Genomic DNA, 18,997 nt, shown 5'->3' on the forward strand with positions numbered 1-18,997 from the left:
CAACTCTCTGAACAGAGAAGCGACCACTTACTGGAGGGTAGGACGTGCGGAGAAGTGAATCCGAGGCACTATTCGGGAGGATAGACGGCGGGGGAGGGGGCCTCCGTCGGCCGCTTCTGGCAAGTGATAGAGCCGCGGAGCACAAAATCGGAACTTTTAGAAGTCGGCTCCGCTGAGGGACGTTGCTCCAGTGGCTAAGCGGGGGGTGGAACCCTCGCGGGACAGTGTGGTCTCAGGACCCTCGGGGTCACAGAAAGACCGGGGGTGACTGAGTGTGCCAGAGCTCCCAGGTATCGGAGCGGGGAAGCCGGCTGCAGAGACGGAGCCGAGGCGCAGGCTCTCAGCTTGGGGTGGCCATAAACTGTGATCCGCGGCCCAGTCGGGCCACTACTCCTCCAGCAGGAACCCAACAAGCGGCAGATCCGGGGAGACTCCACCTTCCTCCCCCGGGAGGAGCGGCGCGGGAGCGCACCGCAGGGATCTGCTGGGTTTGGAGACTCCACACGGGGTCGAGTGCCAGAGAGAGAAACGCTCGGTCACAGGCCGGGTGAACACGCAGTGCGGCCGGAGACCAGGGAGACGGGACTGACTGCCTGCTTTCTTCTGGGGGTGCACTGAGGAGCGGGGCCCCAAGTTCTCGGCTCCTCTGGGGCGGAGACTGGGAGGCTGCCATTTTCACTCTCGTCCTCCATAGCTGTACAGAGAGCTTGCAGGGAACAAAAGCTCCCGAGAGCAAACCCGAGCAGATGACTTAGCCCAGACTGGCAAGGGCGGGGCAATTCCGCCTCCGGCAAAGACGTTTGGGAACCATGGCAACAGGCCCCTCCCCCAGAAGATCAGCAAGAACCGCCAGCCAAGACCAAGTTTACCGATCAAGGAGAACAGCAGAACTCCAGCACTAGGGGAATACTGCACATAGAATTCATGGCTTTCTTACCATGATTCTTTAGTCTTTCAAAGTTAATTTCTTTTTTTAACTGTCTTTTTTTTTTTTGAATTTTTCTTTTTCCCTTTTTCAACCAACATCTTATAAATCCCTTTTTTAAAAAAACATTTTTCTTTTTCTTTTTTAGAGTCATACTCTATCCCTTCGTAGTAGTTACCCTTATTTTTGGCATATGTATGTAAGTTGTTCTCTCTTTAAAATTTTGAGATACAGTTTCTTCTAACAGATCAAAATATACCCTAAATCTCTAGTGTATGGCTTTGTTCTAGTCTCCTGCCTGATCATATTCTCTCCCTTTTTTTTCTTTTTTTTTTTAAATCCTCTTCTTTCTTTTTTCAAACAACTTATCAATTCCTTTTATAAAATTTTTTATAATTTTCATCTGTACATATTTCATACCTTCATCGTATCAGCCCTTATTTTTGTACATATCTAAGTTTTTCTTTCTTTAAAATTTTGGGAGGAACTTTCTTCTAACAGACCAAAATACAGCCAAAATCTAGTGTGTGGCACTGATCTATACACCAGCCTGATCATATTTGATCTTATTCTGTTTTTTTGTTTTGTTCTGTTTTTGTTTGCTTTTTTCTTTTTCTTTCTTTCTTTCTTTTCCCCTAGCTTCAGGTCGTCTCTGATTTGTTTAGAGTATATTTTCTGGGGACATTGTTACCCTGTTAGCATTTTGTTCTTTCATTCATCTATTCTCCTCTGGACAAAATGAAAAGACGGAAAAAATCACCTCGACGAAAAGAACAAGAGGTAGTACCGACTGCAAGGGACCTACTCAATACGGACATTAGTACAATGTCGGACCTAGAGTTCAGAATCATGATTTTAAAGATACTAGCTGGGCTTGAAAAAAGCATGGAAGTTATTAGAGAAACCCTTTCTGGAGAAATAGAAGAACTAAAATCTAACCAAGTCAAAATCAAAAAGGCTATTCATGAGTGCAATAAAAAATGGGGGGTGCTAACTGCTAGGATAAATGAGGCAGAAGAGAGAATCAGCGATATAGAAAACAAAATGATGAAAAATAAAGAAGCTGAGAAAAAGAGATAAACAACTACTGGATCATAATGGCAGAATTCGAGAGATAAGTAATACGATAAGATGAAACAACATTAGAATAATTGGGATCCCAGAAGAAGAAAGAGGAGAGGGGCAGAAGATATATTGGAGCAAATTATAGTAGAGAACTTCCCTAATGTGGGGAAGGAAACAGGCATCAAAATCCAGGAGGCACAGAGAACCCCTCTCAAAATCAATAAAAATAGGTCAACATCCCGACATCTAGTAGTAAAACTTACGAGTCTCAGGAACAAAGAGAAAATCCTGAAAGCAGCTTGGGAGAAGAGATATGTAACCTGCAATGGTAGAAACATTAGATTGGCAACAGACCTATGACAGAGACCTGGCAGGCCAGAAAGGACTGGCATGATATCTTCAGAACACTAAATGAGAAAAATATGCAGCCAAGAATACTATATCCAGCTAGGCTGTCATTGAAAATAGAGGGAGAGATCAAAAGCTTTCAGGACAAACAAAAACTAAAGGAATTTGCAAACATGAAACCAGCTCTCCAAGAAATATTGAAAGGGGTCCTCTAAGCAAAGAGAGCCTAAAAGCAACATAGACCAGAAAGGAACAGAGACAATATACAGTAACAGTCACCTTACAGGCAATACAATGGCACTAAATTCATATCTTTCAATAGTTACCCTGAATGTAATGCCCCAATCAAATGACACAGGCTATCAGATTGGATTAAAAAACAAGACCCATCAATATGCTGTCTGCAAGAGACTCATTTAAGACCCAAAGACACCCCCAGATTGAAAGTGAGGGGGTGAAAAACCATTTACCATGCTAATGGACACCAAAAGAAAGCTGGGGTGGCAATCCTTATATCAGACAAATTAGATTTGAAACCAAAGACTGTAATAAGAGATGAGGAAGGACACTATATCCTACTTAAAGGGCCTATCCAACAAAAGGTTTAACAATGGTAAATATCTATGCCCCAAACATGGGAGCAGCCAATTATATAAAGCAATTAATAACAAGAGCAAATAACCACATGGACAACAATACAATAATAGTGGGGGACTTTAACACCCCCCCCGACTGAAATGGACAGATCATTTAAGCAAAAGATCAACAAGGAAATAAAGACTTTAAATGACACACTGGACCAAATGGACTTCACAGACATATTCAGAACATTCCATCCCAAAGCAACAGAATACACTTTCTTCTCTAGTGCCCATGGAACATTCTCCAGAATAGATCACATCCTAGGTCACAAATCAGGTCTCCACCGGTACCAAAAGATTGGGATCCTTCCCTGCATATTTTCAGACCACAATGCTTTGAAACTAGAACTCAGTCACAAGAGGAAAGTCAGAAAGAACTCAAATACATGGAGGCTAAAGAGCATCCTACTAAAGAATGAATGGGTCAACCAGGAAATCAAAGAAGAATTAAAAAATTCATGGAAACCAATGAAAATGAAAACACAACTGTTCAAAATCTTTGAGATACAGCAAAGGCAGTCCTGAGAGGAAAGTATACAGCAATACAAGCCTTTCTCAAGAAACAAGAAAGGTCTCAAATACACCACCTAACCCTACACCTAAAGGAGCTGGAGAAAGAACAGCAAATAAAGCCTAAACCTAGCAGGAGAAGAGAAATCATAAAGATCAGAGCAGAAATCAATGAACTAGAAACCAAAAGAACAGTAGAACAGATCAACGAAACTAGGAGCTGGTTCTTTGAAAGAATTAACAAGATTGATAAACCCCTGGCCAGACTTATCAAAAAGAAAAGAGAAATGACCCTAATCAACAAAATCATGAATGAAAGAGGAGAGATCACCACCAACACCAACGAAATACAAACAATTATAAGAATGTACTATGAGCAACTCTATGCCAGCAAATTAGATAACCTGGAAGAAATGGGTGCATTCCTAGAGATGTATCAACTACCAAAATTGAACCAGGAAGAAATAGAAAACCTGAACAGACCTATAACCACTAAGGAAATTGAAGCAGTCATCCAAAATCTCCCAACAAACAAAAGCCCGGGGCCAGATGGCTTCCCGGGGGAATTCTACCAAACATTTAAAGAAGAATTAATACCTATTGTCCTGAAACTTTTCCAAAAAATAGAAATGGAAGGAAAACTTCAAATTCATTTTATGAGGCCAGCATTACCTTGATCCCAAAACCAGACAAAGACCCCATCAAAAAGGAGAATTACAGACCAATATCCTTGATGAACATGGATGCAGAAATTCTCACCAAAATACTAGCCAATAGGATCCAACAGCACATTCAAAGGATTATTCACCATGATCAAGTGGGGTTTATCCCTGGGCTGCAGGGTTGGTTCAACAACCGCAAATCAATCAACGTGATACAATACATTAACAAAAGAAAGAACAAGAATCGTATGATCCTCTCAATAGATACAGAAAAAGCATTTGACAAAGTACAGCATCCTTTCTTGATCAAAACTCTTCAGAGGATAGGGATAGAGGGTACCTACCTCAATATCATAAAAGCCATCTAGGAAAAACCTACAGCGAATATCATTCTCAATGGGGAAAAGCTGAGAGCTTCCCCTCTAAGGTCAGGAAGGCGGCAGGGATGTCCTCTCTCACCATTGCTATTCAACATAGTAGTAGAAGTCCTAGCCACAGCAATCAGACAACAAAAAGAAATCAAATGCATCCAAATCAACAAAGAGGAAGTCAAACTCTCACTCTTTGCAGATGATATAATTCTGTATGTGGAAAACCCAAAAGACTCCACCCCAAAACTGCTAGAACTCATACAGGAATTCAGTCAAGTAGCAGGCTATAAAATCAATGCAGAGAAATCAGTGGCATTCCTATACACCAACAACCAGACAGAAGAGAGACAAATCAAGGACTCGATCCCATTTACAATTGCACCCAAAACCATAAGATACCTAGGAATAAATGTAACCAAAGAGGCAAAGGATCTGTACTCAGAAAACTATAAAATACTCAAGAAAGAAATTGAAGAAGACACAAAGAAATGGAAAAACGTTCCATGCTCATGGATTGGAAGAACAAACATTGTGAAGATGTCAATGCTACTTAGAGCAATCTACACATTCAATGCAATCCCCATCAAAATACCATTCACTTTTTTCAAAGAAATGGAACAAATAATCCTAAAATTTGTATGGAACCAGAAGAGACCCCGAATAGCCAGAGGAATGTTGAAAAAGAAAAGCAAAGCTGGCGGCATCACAATTCCAGACTTCCAGCTCTATTACAAAGCTGTCATCATCAAGACTGTATGGTACTGGCACAAAAACAGACATATAGATCAATGGAACAGAATCGAGAGCCCAGAAATGGACCCTCAACTCTATGGTCAACTCATCTTTGACAAAGCAGGAAAGAATGTCCAATGGAAAAAAGACAGTCTCTTCAACAAATGGTGTTGGGAAAATTGGACGGCCACATGGAGAAGAATGAAACTCGACCATTTCTTTACAGCACACACAAAAATAGACTCCAAATGGTTGAAAGACCTAAACGTGACTCAGGAGTCCATCAAAATCCTAAAGGAGAACACAGGTAGCAACCTCTTCGACCTCAGCCGCAGCAACTTCTTCCTAGAAACATCGCCAAAGGCAAGGGAAGCAAGGGCAAAAATAAACTATTGGGACCTCATCAAGATAAAAAAGCTTTTGCACAGCAAAAGAAACAGTCCACAAACCCAAAAGACAACTGACAGAATGGGAGAAGATATCTGCAAATGACATATCAGATAAAGGGCTAGTATCCAAACTCTATTAAGAACTTATCAAACTCAACACCCAAAGAACGAATAATCCAATCGAGAAATGGGCAGAAGACATGAGCAGACACTTCTCCAGAGAAGACATCCAAATGGCCAACAGATAATGAAAAAGTGCTCAACATCGCTCAGCATCAGGGAAATCCACATCAAAACCTCAATGAGATACCACCTCACACCCGTCAGAATGGCTAAAATTAACAAGTCAGGAAACGACAGATGTTGGCGGGGATGCGGAGAAAGGGGAACCCTCGTACACTGTTGGTGGGACTGCAAGCTGGTGCAACCACTCTGGAAAACAGTATGGAGGTTCCTCAAAAAGTTGAAAATAGAGCTACCATACGATCCAGCAATTGCACTACTGGGTATTTACAACAAAGACACAAATGTAGGGATCCGAAGGGGTACGTGCACCCCGATGTTTATAGCAGCAATGTCCACAATAGCCAAACTGTGGAAAGAGCCAAGATGTCCATCGACAGATGAATGGATAAAGAAGAGGTGGTATATATATATATAGAATGGAATATTATGCAGCCATCAAAAGGAATGAGATCTTGCCATTTGCAATGATGTGAATGGAACTAGAGGGTGTTATGGTGAGCGAAATAAGTCAATCAGAGAAAGACATGTATCATATGACCTCACTGATATGAGGATTTCTTAATCCCAGGAAACAAACTGAGGGTTGTTTGGGGGGGGGTGGGAGGGAGGGGGTGGCTGGGTGATAGACATTGGGGAGACTATGTGCTATGGTGAGCACTGTGAATTGTGTAAGACTGTTGAATCATGGATCTGTACCTCTGAACCAAATAATGCAATATATGTTAAGAAAAAAAAAAAGATATCAGGAGGGGAAGAATAAAGGGGGGGGAAATCGGCGGGGGAGACGAACCATGAGAGACGATGGACTCTGAAAAACAAACTGAGGGTTCTAGAGGGGAGGGGGTGGGGGGATGGGTTAGCCTGGTGATGGGTATTAAAGAGGGCACGCTCTGCATGGAGCACTGGGTGTTATGCACAAACAATGAATCATGGAACACTACATCAAGAACTAATGATGTAATGTATGGTGATTAACATAACAATAAAAAATTTTTTAAAATGCATGATTTTCAGGAATTCCAAAAGAGTCTACTGTTCTGTCTCCTCCCCTAAATCTCCACCCTCTGAATGGTGCTAGAAGCTTCCCTCTCCCAGACCCCTTTTCAGGGCCATTGCACAGATTTGCCCTGCATAACCAGAGGGGGCAACATTCCCCAATACAGGGAGGCAAATGGTATCCCAGACCAGGCCCAAGGGTGGCCCGGCCTCCTTTCTGTTTCACCCTGTGCTCCTCCCGAAGTGAGAAATTTTTAACAATTTGCACAGGCCTATGCGTGTCTTTCTGACCCGTCCTTGGGAAACTAGGTTTGTATTGGGTGAGCCTTCAGCAAGGATGCCTCCTGTCATTGCAGTGGAAACCAAACTGCTCTCCCACCTCATCTCTCATGGCCCCCTGCACTGCACCCTCCGGTGAGCCACGTCCTCCAACCCTGGTTGGAGGGTTGCAAATACCAGATCCCTTCAGACACACAGATATGGGCAGATATGTGCTTCTCAATATGCATCCCACGTAGCTGTGGTGTCCGTCAGTGCAGAGCAGCTGGGAGAGACTTGTTGGTGCTGGGATGAAAGTACTGAATATGCACACATGCTCTTGAATCCCCTTCACTTTATTTGGCCTTTTTGACTTGATGCCTTGATACCATCCTCTGCTTAGCATTTTTAATAAAACTTTTGAAATGGAAGGATACTTAGAATTCATCAATTCAAAGGATCTAATTTGTCCTTAAATGGTAATACCTATATAGAGCAGGGAAAAATCCAAGCAGGTCAAAAGGTATAGACTTCTCCTGACTGCTGTCCTCAGTCTCCCCATCAGGCAACCACTTTGCTGGTTTCCTGCCTATTCTTCTAGAGGATGAAGAGCCTGTGGTAGTTGGTGGGACACACCGTAGCTACTGCATCTTTCATTTATGCCACAATCCGAGTGGGGTCAGCACCTGCCAGGGAGTGGACCGAAGGTGCTTTCTGAACTCATGACCTGTTCTGCCTCTCGCTGTTCCATCCTTTCTCTGCTCCTTCACAACCTTGAGCTCCTTCAAGAGCGTGCAGGTCAGAGGTGCCCAGCTCTGTGACGACCTCCCTTCACCTCATCCTGCCCTCTGCTTCGACTCTCCAGGAAGAACCCCCTTTTCCCCTTTAGGTGCTCCCTGCATGCTTTTCTCCAATACCCTAGCATGTCCCCAATAGTCATAATTGTTGGAAGCTTCACCCCCCTCTGTCCTTGCTCCTTGTAAGTTCCTTGATGGCAGAAACCCTTTCATCACAGATCCTGGGGGCTTTACAAAGAAGACTGCTTATCACACAGTAGGGGCTCAGTACATTTTTGATAAGTAGAAGACACAGACTAGCCCTTCCACCAATTAGATTGGGGACACTGGGGGATGTTTGGCATACTAGGAATAAAGGTGGGGATTCAGAAGAAAGGAAGCAGATTTTTTTTTCAAGAATGCTTGGTAGATTTCCTCTCCTTGGGAGGACAATAGCATCTCTACTTGGCCATTGGCCTTGAAAATAAGGAAAAAAAGAATTAGAAGAGGAAAAATGCTGTCTTCTAGAGAGGGTCAAGGCCCTTTCAGCTCCATTCTGCCCCCTGCCGACCCCATCACTAGAAGAGTGAGGTAGAACTAGGAGCCAGGGCATTTGATTAGGCCATAGTTCTGGGGATAGAAACTTTAACTGGGATAAGCAAAAGGGATGGAGGTCTGATCCCACACAACAACTGGATCCTAGTCATTTGTCTCACTGCCATTGCTTTGTTCTCGGGAGGTAGGATGACCCCCAGGAAGCAGCTCTGCCCTAAGCCAGCCTGGGTGCAATCTAATTGAGGTGTGATTGAATCACAGGAGCAAACCCTGGCCAGGCTCCTTCCCAAGAAACTGTGAATTTCTCACTGCAGCTCTCCAGAGGGGCCTGCTTATCGGGGCTCAGTGTGTGGTCTAGAATCATGTGCCCCGACACATTGCAATGCGGTATTTTAATGATGCCTTAGGTAGGAAGCAGCGCTGTCATATAAAATGGCTACAGAAAGAGACAGTGCTTCCTCTTCCCATTTTGAAAGTTATCAGATATTTTGGAGGAAGATGCAAATACCAGATCCCTTCAGACACACAGATATGGGCAGAGACGTGCACGCACACGGAAATGCTGTGTCTTCGCTAAATATAACCCTTTGTAGCGACAGTATCTCAATAATTTTCAAGTGAAAAGATAAGGAAGGAGAGCCAAGTCTTTCATAATGAATGCAAGCCTATAGCTTTTAAGCAGGGCTAACATATGGGCCACTGATGTGAATGTGAATGCAAATTAGATATTTTTGATTGCTTGAAATAAAGTCAGCAGAATCAAAGCCTCACACAGCAAATGGTGCGGATTTAACTACGTCAGTGCCAGGCTGGGAACAAGAGCTCTTAACACATCCTCGAGGAAAAAAAAAAAGGGCTTTCAGGCTGGCATTTTGGATTGAGGCCTCTCTAGGTAGGACAAAGATAGGGCTTCATTTTGCCATTCTGGTTCTTCTCTTACAGGAGAGCCTTTCATTTGTACTGCACGGCTATAGAATAAAAGTCTCCTTTGGCCTCTGACCTTTCTGATTTATTATGTAGTCAATAGCCTGAAGGTCATAAAGAACCTCTAGAGGTCATTTTACCCAGTCTCCTGCCTTCAAGCAGGTAAATTCATACTCACCGGGGTAGGCACTAACCTAGGTGCTGGACGTCCAGAAGAGACTAAAACAGTCACTTTGTTCAAGGAGGTTGCTGGTGTCTGGAGTCGTGAGACCCAAAATCTCACTCTGTGGTAGCATGATTCTGACTCTGGTGGAGATGAGCCTAAAATGCCTTAGGAGTACTGGTGGAGGACACCTTCCCTGGGAAAGTGTGTGTGTGCGTGTGTGTGTGTGTGTGGTTCATGGAAGGCTTCCTGGAGGAGTGACCCATGAGCGGAGCCTTGAAAGGGAAAGAGTAGAAAGTCAGTCAGAGGAAAAGGGACTACCCCCACAGAGGTGCAGAGGTGAGAGAGAGGCGCACAGTACCCTGTGAGGGAGAGCATGAGAGGGTAGTGGGCAGGCAGACTGTGTAAGCTGGGGGTGGGCGCTTGTTCCCAGGGGACCCAGCCATCTCATGTAGTCCCCAAGAGCTATGGGTATGGGGACAGAGATAAAGTCTTTAATAACTGGAGGCTTTTGCCCCCACAAAAACATGAGGTGCCGGCCAACGAGGCTACACTGTGCAGAAGGCTCCTGCCCAGACGCAGGCAGGTGAAACATGAGAAGCAGAGCTGGTCAAATGGCCCCTTATCCTTTATTCCAGGCTCGAATCCCAGACTCCATAGCTTAGCATCTGTAGGGACTTCTGTCAAATCAGCCCAACACTTCTGTCCCCTTCCAGCAAATGCAATCTTCTCTCTACTGCTTCCCTACCCTCTAGCTTAGGGTTTGTTTCTAAACCTCGCCGCTACTGACATTTTGGACTGGATACGTCTTTGTCGGGGGTGGGGGCTGTTCTCTGTATTGTAAGATGTTTATCAGCATCATTGCCGTTGACAGCCTAGGTGCTGGTAGCATGCCCCACCTACATGGCCGTAACAATCACAACTGTCTCCAGACATTTCCGAATGTCCTCTGGGTGAGGGGGTGGGGACCAAATCATCCCCACCTGAGTGTCCCTGTTGTAACCTAAACACACTAATGCTTTCTCCTGAGGACGGGCAAATGAGTCAACAAGGTGAGGTGAGTGAGATTGTGTTTACAGCACAGTCAGTCTGGGCTGCTTCTCCCAGGCTGGCTTAGGGCAGAGCAGCTTCCTGGCGGTCATCCTACCTCCCGAGAACAAAGCAATGGCAGTGAGACAAATGACTAGGATCCAGTTGTTGTGTGAGATCAGACCTCCAACCCTTTTGCTTATCCCAGTTAAAGTTTCTATCCCCAGAACTATGACCTAATCAAATGCCCTGGCTCCTAGTTCTACCTCACTCTTCTAGTGATGGGGTCGGCAGGGGGCAGAATGGAGCTGAAAGGGCCTTGACCCTCTATAGAAGACAGCATTTTTCCTCTTCTTATTCTTTTTTCCTCATTTTCAAGGCCAGTGGCCGAGTAGAGATGCAACTGTCCTCCCAAGGAGAGGAAATCTACCAAGCATCCTTAAAAAAAAAAAAAAATCTGCTTCCTTTCTTCTGAATCCCCACCTTTATTCCTAGTATGCCAAACATCCCCCAGTGTCCCCAAATATCGGTGATGTATTTAAATTCCCTTGCCTTGGACAACCTTACTAATTTAATCACAACAGAAACATCCATGTTGTCATAGTCCTCGACTCTGTATCTTTAGAGGAGCGCATCATTCTCCTGACCATGGCTGACAGATAGGAGAACGGATTAATAGATTACACTAGCTAGCGCTGGGCCACCCACCCATGGCTGAGCCCTTCAATCCAAAAGGCCCAAAGCTGCACGTGGAGCTCTGCTGGTTAGGAGAGCCTTCCCTGATCCTAGAAATCGCCCCACACCAGCTGTGTTTCTTGCTGTGAGAAGTTACCCACCAAGAACGCAACTGCATAGCTGCTCAAGGTTCCTAGACAAGCTGTTCTCATCCAAAAAAAATTCCATTTCCTGCTAATACCAGATCCTACTAACAATACATGGGCCATTGCTCGCCAGGCCTGGAGCTGTATTTTGTGTTTTAAGGATAGCTGGGATTCATTTGAATCAAGTATAGTAAGACATGCAGACACAGAAATGGGTGCCATGAAGCTAAAAATTGTATACAGTTCCCTGGAAATAGGAAGCTTGGTGTGCCCCGCAGGACCATACAGAGGAGTGCTGAGGTCAGGCAGGAGACAGAGGGAATAAGGTGGGGTGGGGCGGGGGTGGGGGGGTGGGGGGGGAAGGAGGTGTGTACAAGTGTGGGCAAGAGCTTTTCTTGTGGTTTCCATGGTAAGGAAGAGGCAAGGCATGCTGAGCAGGTTTAAGATTGGTTAATTGGAATAATTTCAGCTGGCTCTGGGGCACAGGGGCTGCACCTAATGCTCAGATACCTGGCTCTGGAGTGATTAGGGCAGGGGAAATAGTAGCTTGGAACATAAGGCCCTAAGAAATACTTTGATTGGGGGTATTGGTTGGTTTGCATATGAAAGGCATGGCCCTGGCTGAGTTGTTTACTATCTCTAGGAATTGGCTAATGCTGGGTTCTGCAGTCTCTCCTGGTCCATGAGGCCCCAGATGTCAATGCATCAGAATATAGAAAATACAAAGATATGGCTGGTACAGTTTGTCATTAGGGATAGAAACATTAAAATGGTGGTTGTCAGACCTTGTTTGTGTTATGTTGTTTGTTGTTTGTGTTACAGTTTGTTGTATGTTGTATGTGTTATTTGTGCTACAGATTTCTTTATTCAAATAAAATGTCACTCAGTTGACCAACATATGAAGTAGTTATAGGATAGCTGTTCTGATTGAAATAAGGATCGTTGGCCCAGAGACTTAAACACACAGTCTCTCTGTCCTTTATTCTGGCTGGTTCTTGAGGCAATACTCGAGGTGTATGGATAATGGCTTGGAAACAGGGCACTGGAGCCCTCTCCTAATGCCAGCTATACCTGCCACAATGTGGGAGTCAGCTACCCCACATTCTAGTCCTTGGCATATACTGCTTGGGTCTCTTGGAGTTTACCGAAGTTTCCAGGAACCCATCGCCCAGGTTTGTTTGGCCACAACACTGCTCCCATGTACACCATCCGTGCTGAAGACAAGGCCAAGAGAGGGGACACCTCAAAGCAAACTGGCACTTGTACTGGGTATTACATTGTAGAGCAACTTGTATGGGACCCAAATCACAAGACACTCCTCTGAGGACTTAGACTGGACCATGCACAAGATGCTGGCCCAGGATAAAGGGACTTGAGCAACCCCCTCTGCCCCTTCCTCCTGAGCCTCTGAATCTCAAGTCCTCAAGTATCTTCCCACTCCAATGGCTAGGAAAGACCAGTCTGAAGATAAGCCAGACAGCCACAGAGGAATAAGAGCAAGACTCTGTCTCAATGTCTAGGCCAGAATAATCATGATGACCTGCCCCAGACCTTCTTTCTCAGGCCTGTTTCAGTTCACTAAATACAAGTAAGCAATACAAAGGAGAGAGTAAATCAACATTTCGCTATCATTTCCATCATCGTCATCATCATGGATACTGTTAATTTTATTGTCATTATCATTTTTTCCATAATATCCCTTTCTTGCTTCAAGGCAATTGTTATTAATGTAATTTTAATGTGCTTCATTGCCCTGTAATGGCTGGGAGAAGCTATAGCTCTCTGCCTTGTTAACCTGAATTTTCTATGTTCTCTCAAGTGACTATGACAGTGAGGTGACATTGTTGCTGTTATTTCTCTGTTGACTTGTTGTATCACGTGCCAGTAAGTATGCTGAAAGCACAGGCTGGGGAGTCAGTCTCCCACTCAAGGGCTCACTTCATGACCTCTGGAGGACCTCACCTCATCCTGTACCTTGTGCTCAAAGAGGACCGTCTGTTGTCCTTGACTGTATCTCTGTACCCTGTTCCTTCCCATGGTCTTTTCTCGTGGAAAAGCATCCATTGCGAGGAAAGAGTGACCTTTCTATTTGGAATCTGCGTTCAAAAATGAACTACCATTGTTTTGCACAGTGGAAACTCACAAGTAACATTTCCTTGGAAACAGTGGGGCCTGCTGACCCACTTAATCACTTACTGCTCAGTATCAAGTAATGGAATTTTCAGTTTATTTCTTCTTGATTTTGAATTCAGGGCTGTGTTCTAGAATGAACTTGATGGTAGTCTGTCCTCTGAAAAAGTGGAATGATATCCTACTTCTCCAGAGGCTACTCTTTGAATCATAGAACATCCTGAGCACAAGGCAAAGTGCCTAAGATGAGAGTTGGTTATATACTATGTGGAATTAGTGTCATGTTAGCCCCAACCAAAAACTGATAGGTGATGTTTTAGAACACTTGGCTGACACTTAGAAAACTGTTTCTGTAATACAGGTGAATCTGTGTATTGGGTGCATGGTTTTAAACTCCTCTTTTCCTTTTGTTCAAATTGACTTGAACGTTGCATGGTCAAGTGAGATTATATAAAATTTTTTGAACTTTATAAAGTATGATCCATGTGCAGATTGTTATTGCATGTAGTGATCTAAAATGAAAGTAGTACACATGCAATTTTCAACTTACTTTCTTGGCTTCCTAGGTAATAGAGAAAATTAGAACTTAACTGTAACTCATATGGACAGGTAGGTGAAGTAGAAAACAAACTCATGTAGAGATGGAAAAGAACAGTCCTTGAGCAGATGAATAATGATAGAGGGAAGCAGTGGGTGATGGCTTGTGTTATTCCCGGGCCTTCCTGATTCTGGCACAGTCACCTTGCACAGTTCCAAAAATATACGGGCAAACACTTAAATATATATTTAAAAAAAAGCAGAGGCATTTGAAGAATATGATAGTATAACTTCAAGGTTAATTTAACAAACATATATATTTTTTAATTTTGTAAGATCTATTCATTTATGTCTAGCATCCGAGGTTTTTGAAATATACTCAGAAATGTTTAAAACTCATTGATGTGGAAACCAGCCCAGAAATTGTTCAGAGATGTAAAGTGGAGATTCTGAAATGCTCTATAATTCTGGGGGGAGGGGGCTGTTGTTGTTTTCATTTTTATCATTTTGAATTACCAAATTATAGACCCACAAGTGACATTGGAGATGAACTAGTCTAATTATCACATGGCCAAGCTGATTTTCAAGATCGTAACTGACCTTTCCAAAGTCACATTCTAAATCCGTAGTGTCCTATATGGTAGACATGAGTCACACATAGCTATTGAACACTTGAAATGTGGCTAGAGACACTGAAAAACTGAATTTTAAATGTTTTTTTATTATAATTAATTTAAATTTAGAAACTGATACTTGGTTCAGTTATTGGAAAATTCTGTGTCTAGACCAATTTGGTTCTGTTAATCTACTTTTCAACTGTAAACTTCATGAAACCTAAATACATATCAATTACTTCTGAGGAATATTTAGCATCCAAATTGAGATGTGCTCTAAGTATAAAATACACATTAGATTTCGAAGACTTAGTGTGAAAAAAATGCAAATATTTCATCAGTAAGTTTTATATTGATTATATGTTGAAATAATATTTTGGATATATTGAATTAAGTAAAACTTATTAAAATTAATTTTACCTATTTATTTGTACTTTGTTTTAATGTGGCTGCTAAAAATTTAATTATGTATGTGGCTCACATTGTATTTCTATTGATAGTGCTGCTGTAGAGGATAAAACAAGACTGCAAATATAATTTCTTGATTCTTAGTCTCTTGATCTTCACTGAACTATGCCACTTCTTTAGAACATTTTCTTATCTCCTCCATTACCTTTGCAAAAGCTAGCATGTGACCTTTCATTAAAAGCTAAAATAAAATTAAAAAAGAAAAAACTTTCTGCTGGAGAAAGCATTCTGGGAAGTTGGTGGAGTAGGAACCACCAGGAATCTGTGTCCCCATCTAGACAACAACTGCACTAGCAGAATCTGTCTAATAGAACTCTTCTGGAATTCCTGAGTCTATAGGAGGTTTGTAACTTCCAGGAGAAGCTTTGAAAGGTAATTTGCAGTTAATTTCCATCAATATCAGCTCTTATCACACACAGTAGCAGCTACTCATCTCCCATCCTCACCCCCACAGCTGGGCATATGCTTCTGGGGCAGCCTACACATAGCTTTCAGGATCCAAGGTGAGCAAAAAGGACTCTATTCCACAGATATCAGAGATCTGTGCTCTGATTGCTGATTGCTGCTTCTGATCACAGAGGTACAAGCAAAGAGGTTTCTGTTGTTGCAGGAACATGGCTCTTTCCATTCCTGTGAGTTTTTATCCTTCTGGCTGAAATGACTTTCAGGAGATTTAAAGGGCCAGCATCCTTTCCTTTTCCCCTTTTCCTCTTTTAGGAGCCAGACATTAAAGACTAGACATTCAAAAGCAAATGCAGGGGTGCCTGGGGTGGCTCAGTCCGCTAAGCATCTGACTTTTGATTTCGGCCTGGGTCATGATCTCAGGGTCATGAGATCGAGCTGTGATGAGTGTAGAGCCTGCTTAAGATTCTCTCTCTCTCTTAAAAAAAAAAAAAGGCAAAAAAAAGCAAATGCATATATGTGGAAAATTAGAAAGTGACCACACATGTGCAGGAAAAGGCTCCTGTTCAAAAAAAACTGAAAAGACCTTAAGTTTATTCCTCAGGCTGATCCTTAATACTTGGTATAAATAAATGAAAACGAAAAGATGGAAAAAAGATATTCCATGCAAATTGTAACTGAAAGAGTGCAGAGGTGGTTGTACTAATATTAAACCAAATAGACTTTATTTTTTAAAATTTCTTTATTGTTATGTTAATCACCATACATTACATCGTTAGTTCTTGATGTAGTGTTCCATGATTCATTGTTTGTGCATAACACCCAGTGCTCCACGCAGAACGTGCCCTCTTTAATACCCATCACCAGGCTAACCCATCCCCCCACCCCTCCCCTCTAGAACCCTCAGTTTGTTTTTCAGAGTCCATCGTCTCTCATGGTTCGTCTCCCGCTCCGACTTACTCCCCTTCATTCTTCCCCTCCTGCTATCTTCTTCTTTTTCTTTTTTCTTAACATATGTTGCATTATTTGTTTCAGAAGTACAGATCTGTGATTCAACAGTCTTGCACAATTCATAGGGCTCACCATAGCACATAGTGTCCCCAATGTCTATTACCCAGCCACCCCATCCCTCCCACCACCGACCACTCCAGCAACACTCAGTTTATTTCCTGAGATTAAGAATTGCTCATATCAGTGAGGTCATATGATACATATCTTTCTCTGATTGACTTATTTCACTCAGCATAACACCCTCCAGTTCCAACCACGTCGTTGCAAATGGCAAGATCTCATTCCTTTTGATGGCTGCATAATATTCCATTCTATATATATATATACACCACCTCTTCTTTATCCATTCATCTGTCGATGGACATCTTGGCTCTTTCCACAGTTTGGCTATTGTGGACATTGCTGCTATAAACATCGGGGTGCACGTACCCCTTCGGATCCCTACATTTGTGTCTTTGTTGTAAATACCCAGTAGTGCAATTGCTGGATCGTATGGTAGCTCTATTTTCAACTTTTTGAGGAACCTCCATACTGTTTTCCAGAGTGGTTGCACCAGCTTGCAGTCCCACCAACAGTGTACGAGGGTTCCCCTTTCTCCGCATCTCCGCCAACATCTGTCGTTTCCTGACTTGTTAATTTTAGCCATCCTGACGGGTGTGAGGTGGTATCTCATTGAGGTTTTGATGTGGATTTCCCTGATGCTGAGCGATGTTGAGCACTTTTTCATTATCTGTTGGCCATTTGGATGTCTTCTCTGGAGAAGTGTCTGCTCATGTCTTCTGCCCATTTCTCGATTGGATTATTTGTTCTTTGGGTGTTGAGTTTGATAAGTTCTTAATAGAGTTTGGATACTAGCCCTTTATCTGATATGTCATTTGCAGATATCTTCTCCCATTCTGTCAGTTGTCTTTTGGTTTTGTGGACTGTTTCTTTTGCTGTGCAAAAGCTTTTTTATCTTGATGAGGTCCCAATAGTTCATTTTTGCCCTTGCTTCCCTTGCCTTTGGCGATGTTTCTAGGAAGAAGTTGCTGCGGCTGAGGTCGAAGAGGTTGCTACCTGTGTTCTCCTTTAGCATTTTAAGGGACTCCTGTCTCACGTTTAAGTCTTTCAACCATTTGGAGTCTATTTTTGTGTGTGCTGTAAAGAAATGGTCGAGTTTCATTCTTCTCCATGTGGCCGTCCAATTTTCCCAACACCATTTGTTGAAGAGACTGTCTTTTTTCCATTGGACATTCTTTCCTGCTTTGTCAAAGATGAGTTGACCATAGAGTTGAGGGTCCATTTCTGGGCTCTCGATTCTGTTCCATTGATCTATATGTCTGTTTTTGTGCCAGTACCATACTGTCTTGATGATGACAGCTTTGTAATAGAGCTGGAAGTCTGGAATTGTGATGCCGCCAGCTTTGCTTTTCTTTTTCAACATTCCTCTGGCTATTCGGGGTCTCTTCTGGTTCCATACAAATTTTAGGATTATTTGTTCCATTTCTTTGAAAAAAGTGGATGGTATTTTGATGGGGATTGCATTGAATGTGTAGATTGCTCTAAGTAGCATTGACATCTTCACAATGTTTGTTCTTCCAATCCATGAGCATGGAACGTTTTTCCATTTCTTTGTGTCTTCTTCAATTTCTTTCTTGAGTATTTTATAGTTTTCTGAGTACAGATCCTTTGCCTCTTTGGTTACATTTATTCCTAGGTATCTTATGGTTTTGGGTGCAATTGTAAATGGGATCGAGTCCTTGATTTGTCTCTCTTCTGTCTTGTTGTTGGTGTATAGGAATGCCACTGATTTCTCTGCATTGATTTTATAGCCTGCTACTTGACTGAATTCCTGTATGAGTTCTAGCAGTTTTGGGGTGGAGTCTTTTGGGTTTTCCACATACAGAATTATATCATCTGCAAAGAGTGAGAGTTTGACTTCCTCTTTGCTGATTTGGATGCATTTGATTTCTTTTTGTTGTCTGATTGCTGTGGCTAGGACTTCTACTACTATGTTGAATAGCAGTGGTGAGAGAGGACATCCCTGCCGCCTTCCTGACCTTAGGGGGGAAGCTCTCAGCTTTTCCCCATTGAGAATGATATTCGCTGTAGGTTTTTCCTAGATGGCTTTTATGATATTGAGGTAGGTACCCTCTATCCCTATCCTCTGAAGAGTTTTGATCAAGAAAGGATGCTGTACTTTGTCAAATGCTTTTTCTGTATCTATTGAGAGGATCATATGATTCTTGTTCTTTCTTTTGTTAATATATTGTATCACGTTGATTGATTTGCAGATGTTGAACCAACCTTGCAGCCCAGGGATAAACCCCACTTGATCATGGTGAATAATCCTTTGAATGTGCTGTTGGATCCTATTGGCTAGTATTTTGGTGAGAATTTCTGCATCCATGTTCATCAAGGATATTGGTCTGTAATTCTCCTTTT

Source organism: Eumetopias jubatus, unplaced genomic scaffold (assembly GCF_037043125.1).
Source record: "Eumetopias jubatus isolate StellerSeaLion01/CBP00866 unplaced genomic scaffold, mEumJub1_p1.0 scaffold_14, whole genome shotgun sequence".
NCBI classification, from domain to species: Eukaryota; Metazoa; Chordata; class Mammalia; order Carnivora; family Otariidae; genus Eumetopias; species Eumetopias jubatus.